Source organism: Myotis myotis, unplaced genomic scaffold, assembly GCF_014108235.1.
Source record: "Myotis myotis isolate mMyoMyo1 unplaced genomic scaffold, mMyoMyo1.p scaffold_m19_p_2, whole genome shotgun sequence".
Taxonomy (NCBI): Eukaryota; Metazoa; Chordata; class Mammalia; order Chiroptera; family Vespertilionidae; genus Myotis; species Myotis myotis.
In genome coordinates this window covers 212,525,448-212,532,133 of record NW_023416324.1, presented here as the reverse complement: position 1 = coordinate 212,532,133, position 6,686 = coordinate 212,525,448, and the positions used below count along the sequence as shown (strand labels likewise).

At 55.5% G+C, this 6,686-nt stretch overlaps 1 long non-coding RNA gene across 1 annotated transcript; it reads left to right on the top strand.

Annotated features, from left to right (window-relative positions):
- Positions 1-2,332: 2,332 nt before the first annotated feature.
- On the top strand, positions 2,333-5,858 carry LOC118676945. Its single transcript, XR_004974263.1, has 3 exons — positions 2,333-2,457; positions 2,853-3,851; positions 5,259-5,858. It is a non-coding gene; the product is annotated as an uncharacterized LOC118676945 (long non-coding RNA).
- The last annotated feature ends 828 nt before the right edge of the window (positions 5,859-6,686 follow it).

The window sequence follows — 6,686 nt, the reverse complement described above, 5'->3', positions numbered from 1 at the left end:
GAGGGAAGGGCTGTGGGACAGAAAGGAACAAGATAAATAAAACATGACACCCCCAGGTGGCAGTGCCGGCGAAAGAGAACCACCAAGTGAGGGAGGGGGAGACCGGGTGGGATATCCTCTTGGTCAGCGCAGGTGCCATACAAAAACCACAGATGAGCCCTGGCCAGCTTGGCTCAGTGGATAGAGCTATCAGCCTGGGGACTACAGGGTCTCGATTCAATTCCAGCCAAGGGCACATGCCCGGGTTGCAGGCTCGATCCCCAGCAGGGGGCATGCAGGGGGAGCTGATCAATGATTCTCTCTCTCATCATTAATGTTTCTCTCTGTCCCTCTCCCTTTTTCTCTGAAATCAATAACAATATTTTTTTTAAAAGACAAAGAAACTCTTGTTGTTAAGGAGATGGGGAATGAGTTTCATAGTAAGAAAATACAATAGAAATAAACCAGTCAGATAAAGGTAAGTATCACGTGATCTCATTCATATGTGGAATCTAATGAACAACATAAACTGATGAATAAAAATAGATCCAGACACATAGAAACATTGAACAGGATGTCAAACCTCAGAGGGAAGGCAGGGGAGGGTGGGCAGGTGGGAAGAGAACAACCAATGAACTTGTATGCATATATGCATAACCCGTGGACATAGACAATAGAGTGGTGAAGGCTTGGGGTGGGGGGGCGGGGACGGGCTGGGAGGGGTCAATGGGGGGAAAGGGGACATATGTAATACTTTCAACAATAAAGATTTTTAAAAAAGAAAGAAAGAAAATGCAATCGATGGATGAATGCTGGTTGGCTTGAAGCAGGCGAGAGTCCCCAATCCTGCCAGTAGTACACGCTGTGCGTGTGTGTGCACGTGTGGCCATACAAACATACACAAGCAGATGAATGAACTGTCATTTGGGGCCAGTGATTGCAGAGTTTATTCGATCAGTAAAGATGCATATCTCCCACTTAGAGCGGAACAATAAATAGTCATCTAGCTTTGAAGATAAAGCCTTGTCTATGAAAGCCATACTTGTCCAAAGATCTGTTTTACACTGCCACTTAATTAGTGATACCATCGCTATGTTTTTGGTGAAGTAGTGAGAGATTTCCTTTCTAAATGTCCTTTCTTTTTTAACAGGCTTTATTTTTAGAGCCAAATTGAGTGTTACGTACGTATGGGTGTTCCCACATGCCCTCACGTGCACAGCCCCCCTCGCTATCAACATCCCACCCCATAATGTCCACTTTCAACATGTTTTAATCCATTTAAACAACCAGAGAGTTGTTCCAAAAATTTCCAGACAGCGAACAGCATTAATATGTGTCTCCTGGCTAAGAGTTAGAACCCAATGATTGAAGACTTTCTTACAAATTGTTCTAGGAAGAGGGTCTCTAGGCACTGAGCCGGACCTCGAGGAGAGCTGATTCAGCCGAGACCCTTCCCCAGCTGTGGTCGCAGAAGGAACTTAATGGGAAGAAGGATGGGAGATGGAGGGAGGGGACACCGGAAGCTGGAAAACACGAGGAAACAGGTCTCGGGAAAGGAAGGCAGGCCTGCCGACACCCCACTGTTATCCCAGGGAGGCCTGTGCAGACCTCCGTCTGCTGGGACTATAAGGCCATAAACCTGTGTTGTCTTAGGCACTAAGTTTGTGATAAACTGTTACCACAGCAACAGAGCTAATACAATAGTACGTCGGGTGTCTGTGTGTACACAGGTGTGTGTGTGGACAGGTGATGCCTACATCGTCTTCATGTCCATCAGCATGCACACTGCATGTGCATCCATGTGACGACTCCTAGAGTTCAGTGATGTGTAAATGACACACAATGTACATGGATCGGGGCCTAGAAAGGTGGGAATGGGGTGCCAAGAGGAAATCGAAGTCTCGGGGTGGTCAAAATTCCCCAACCAGGAAGAGCATTTCTGGGAGAGCCCGTGGCCCAGACCAGGCCACAGGAATGGCTCTCTGGCCTGTAATTACAGCATTTGGTCAGCAGACCCGAAACTTGGGCTGCTGTCTGGAAGGGGTTTCACCTCCCACTGACCCCACTCACGGGATGAGCGCCCCAGAGGCGGGGCATGCAGAGCTCCAGACCCAGAGAGGGGCTGGCCCAGCCCCACCAGGCAGAGTCTGTGGTCGCAGGAAAAGGGGAGGCCCATGCAGGCTCAGGGTGCCAGGATTCTGAAAAGGAGACTGGGGCAGAGAAGGGGGTGTTCCCAGGGAGGAGACTTCTTGGTCCCCACCCAGTGACCAGGACCCCGAGGTTCCCTGCTGAAGCTGAGAGCCTGGTGATGGACACAGCATCTGGTGGCCCAACCCAAACCAGCCCGGCCAGGTGTGTGACGACACGCAGCTCTGATGTTCCGCAGCTGACCCACAGCGGCCTCGGGGCAGGGGTAAAGCTCACCAACACGCTGAGCACAGAGAAAGGCGCGTGTGCTGTTTGAGCCCAGGTGATAAGGTGAGTGGCGGTTTCCTGAGATGCTGTCTAAGGCAGCCTTCCCCTGATTAACAAGTTCTGGGGCAGAGGGAGTGGGGGCCAGACAGCAAGGATGCAGAGGTGACACTTCCAGTCCAGAAGGAGGAAGAAGAGCTAAGGCTTCTTGGGAATAACTGTTCACGTATCATGCAATGAGTCTTACAGCAGCAGGCGAGGTGCCTGCCAGGATGCCCATTTTACAGAAGGACACACTGAGTCTGGGGGAGGCCAAGTCATGTACCCAGTGCCGGGGGTTTCTGCCATGGCCATCACCCAGGCAGCTTGAATTCGGGTTTGGGAGGCAGTTGGGTGTTGCACTAAGAACTGAGGCTCTGGAACTACACTGCTGACTCATTCTTTTCCCCTCTCTGCCTCAGTTTCCTCATCTGTGAAGTGGGGTAACGCCTGTCTCCCGGGATGCTGTAAGGAGTCCCTGCACTCGGGCACAGAGAGCCCTGAGTGTATGCAGTAGGCGACGGTTCGTGCCTCTGTTTATTCAGTCCCAGCTTCATCGCTAAGGAGTTCTGGGACCTGGAGCAGCTTACCTCCCCTGCATCTCCACGTCAGAGAAGGGGCCATCCTTACGGGAGCCGATTACAGGGTCAGTAAGCATCCAGCGTCTGAGAAAGGGGACCGAGAAGGAGGGGAGCACTACGGCACCCCACCCAGGGGTCTCATGCCTGTGGGACCAGGATTTGGGGCACTGGCCTTCGGGGTCCCCGTCGTCCTAAAGGCCAGCACTGTGAGGACATGCCACCGTTCCACTGTCTCGGCCTTCTTGTCGGAAGGTAATATCTTATAGAGGAAGGAGTCATCTTCTAAAAGCTCTAAGCCAGAGAAACCCTCGAAGCCTTCCTGGAAACAAGGGTGAAAGGTCAGCAGGACTCGTGTGGCTGGGAGGGGCACACGCATGGGCCTCCCCCTTCATGCCCCCGCAGCCTGGGCACGGCAGGCGTGATTCAGTGTGAGTCCCTCGGAGCAGCCTGCGTGCGGGGGCACCAATCCTCCTGCACTGAAGACACAGGAGAGAGAGGACCGATTCAGGGACTCGCCAGCTACGTCCGCAGGCGGGCTGTTGGCTGCGGGACTTTCCCCAACAGCAGCCCCGTCACCAAGGAGAGCGCAGGTCACTGTGAGGCCTGGTCCTGCCGTCCACGGGCCCTGGAGGAGGCAGCGTCCTCACGTCTGCGCTCACTGCCGCTGGGGCCTTGCCTGCGGTGCCCCTCTGTGCGTCCCGGCCCCCTTCTCACGGAGATACCTGAGGTGGCGGCCTGCGTGTCCTGTTCACGGTCACGCAAGGGGAGGCAGAGCGGTGACCTGGACTCCAGCCCTCTCTGCGGAGGCCGAGGCCGCAGGAGCCGCCCACCCCCACACCGGTGAGTCACCGTTTCTGGGAGCGATCAGTCACTTTCCTCTGCGCTGCGCCCCCCTCACCCCCACTTCCTCCTTTCCCTTATCTCGGGAGCACACGCCACTCTCAAAGGAAAAGAACGACTGAGACGGACACAAGGTTTCTGTCCAGCTCGGAGCGTGGGCCGGTGCCAAGCCTCCCGCCTCCCTCGCACACCCCGGCCTGGCCTGAGCGGAAGCCAGGGAGGAGAGATAAGGGCCCTGCGCTCGCCGCTCCCACCGGGCGGGAAGGCGCTTCCTTTACGCTGCCAGACCTGAGCCCCTGGAACACCGGCCTCTGTGGGCTTCTCCTCCCGGGCTGCCTCACAGAACCACCAACGGGGGGATATCAGCTCTGGAAGCCAGAGGCCAAAATCCAGGTGTGAAGGAGACAGGGCCGGGCTCCCAACGGCTCCTGAGAGGGTCCCTGCTCCCCTCCTCCATCCCCCGGGTTCTGGCGGCTGCTGGCGTCCGTGGCGTGGGCATGAGGCAGCGTCTCCATCCTCACAAGGCCTCCCTGGGCCTGTGTCTCTTCTCCTTCCATGAGGCCCCAGGCCCTGGATGTAGGCCCACCCCGCCCCCCACTCCAGCACCACCTGTCTTCACTTAAGTCATTGCATCTGCACAGACCCTATTTCCAAATCTGGTCAGTTTCTGAGGTTCTGGGAGGACATAAATGAGGCGGAGGGGACACTATTCGAGCCACCCCAGCAGGCCAGCAAGGCCCCACCACCACCCCCTCTGCCACGCCTCTCCTTAAAACACCCGACTTGAGAAGACCCCCTGGGAGCATGGGCACCTGGCAGAGGTGAGTGGAGAAGTGGGGGCTTGGGTCCAAGCACCCCACTTCCTGCCCATCCCTTGGCCCTTTCGTTCAGAGCAAACACTTCATTCCTCCCTGGATCTGAGGGCAAGTAGCCACGACCCTTCCATTTGCGTAAACCAGTGGTTCTCAGCCTTGGATGCACATTAGAATCACCGGGGAATCTTTTTAAAATCCTGATTTCTGGGCCTCATCCTCTGGAAATTCTGTTTCTTTGTTACTAATGTTGTGGCCCCACCCCATAACAAAGAAACAGAATTTCCGGAGGATGAGGCCCAGAAATCAGGATTTAAAAAAGATTCCCAGGTGATTCTAATGTACAGCAAGGTCGAGAACCACTGGCGTAAACCATCTCCTTCCACAGCTGAAGAGCCCTTGGGATGTGGATCCTTCATCTTATTTCCATTTATTCCGATGTGACACAGTCTCTCCAAAATTCCGGGCATAGATTGGGGGGTGGTGGAGGGCGGGGTAGCGCACGTGTGACTGAGCCCATACATCCTTGGGGCACGACTGTGGTCTTCCCTGGGTCTGTGCCGGCTGAAAAGACCCATTTCTCTCCCACTCACAGCCCCCATTCCTCGAGAGCCTGCCTGGAGCAGGATATTAGGCAACTCGTTTTCCACGTCGGCTTGCTCAGTCGATTGCCTCCCACGGCACATGATTCTCCACATTGCAAAGGCCCGCAGGTGGGCCCGAAGTCCCGGCCGGGCTGCTGGGCTTTGTACCCTGGGGCGCATCTGTCCATCCTGGCTGGAGGTTTCCCTGTAACAGGGAGGCGGGGGAGAAGCCTTCCCCCCTCGGCCAGTCGGTGCCGTGGAGGGACAGGAGTGAGGACTCCGCCGAGCTTTGCACCCATCCACGCGCCACCCATTAGCCTCTCGCTTGTCACCACGTATCAGAGGACACGCTTCGCAGAAAGGGAGGGGAGAGAGCAGATGGCAGTGCCCCGCACCCAGGGCTCCTTAGGAGAGCGCAGCGGAGCAGACTGACTGGATCATTTGGAAGCAGCACCTCCGCCGACCCCCGAGAGACTCCAGGGCAGACCCTCAGGCTGCGGGAAGGTCTAAGCAGGAGTCACTCCAGGTGCAACAATTCCGCCCTTTCTACTCCTCCCACACGCCGGCATCGAAGGGGGTTGTTACTGTGCGTTGTCTGAATTAACCTGTTTCTGCCCCAATAAAAACCTTCTCTTTTTTTCCCTTTCCAGGTCACTGTGTCGCTTTTCTTTTTAGGTGCTCTCTGCCCCCCCCACACACACACACCCTGCCCCCACCCCAGCCTCTGCACCCCCACTTTACAGAGGGTGGGTTTCCATTGTTTTCATTCCGGATGTTCTACCACAATTGGTTCTCATCTCCCCGTGTCCCGGGTCCGGAGTCTGAGCTCTAACCATGCCACAGCCCTGCCTACTTTTCCTCAACAAGATCCACCTTTGGACGATACACCTTGTTCATGACCCACCTCTGCGTTTCCCATGACGGTTCCTCCTGGCCCTGCCGCGGTGTCATCAGGACAGCAGGCCTGCAGCTGGCACCCGCCCTACACAGGACACCCGCTCCCCGGCCCCCAAGACAGACGCCTTGCAAACTCCCTGCGAAGACAAGACCTCTATCAGCCACGTGAGCGCCAGGGACAGTGTCCTCACGGCCAATGGTGTCATCCCACCCGGGGCGAGCCACACCTGCGCTGAGGACGGGGGATTATAACAAGGGAGTATGGATCCAGAGAGCAATCCAGCCTTGCCCAAAAGTTGAACAAGGACAATGAACATTTTTTCGATATGTTGGTGCCTTTAGAGTTGACAAAGCCCCAAATTCCTTAGAAGAATCAGGAATTTATAACACCTTTTTGACCATCAATACCTTCTCTCAGTCAACAAATGCCAAAATCCTACGGGTCTTCAAGTTGTGCTGACATCACCAGGGACCCTCAAGGTTTCCCCAAACCCCGGGAGCCCTGGTCTGGGCAGTGGGTCAAGGTGTGAGAGGGGTGGGGA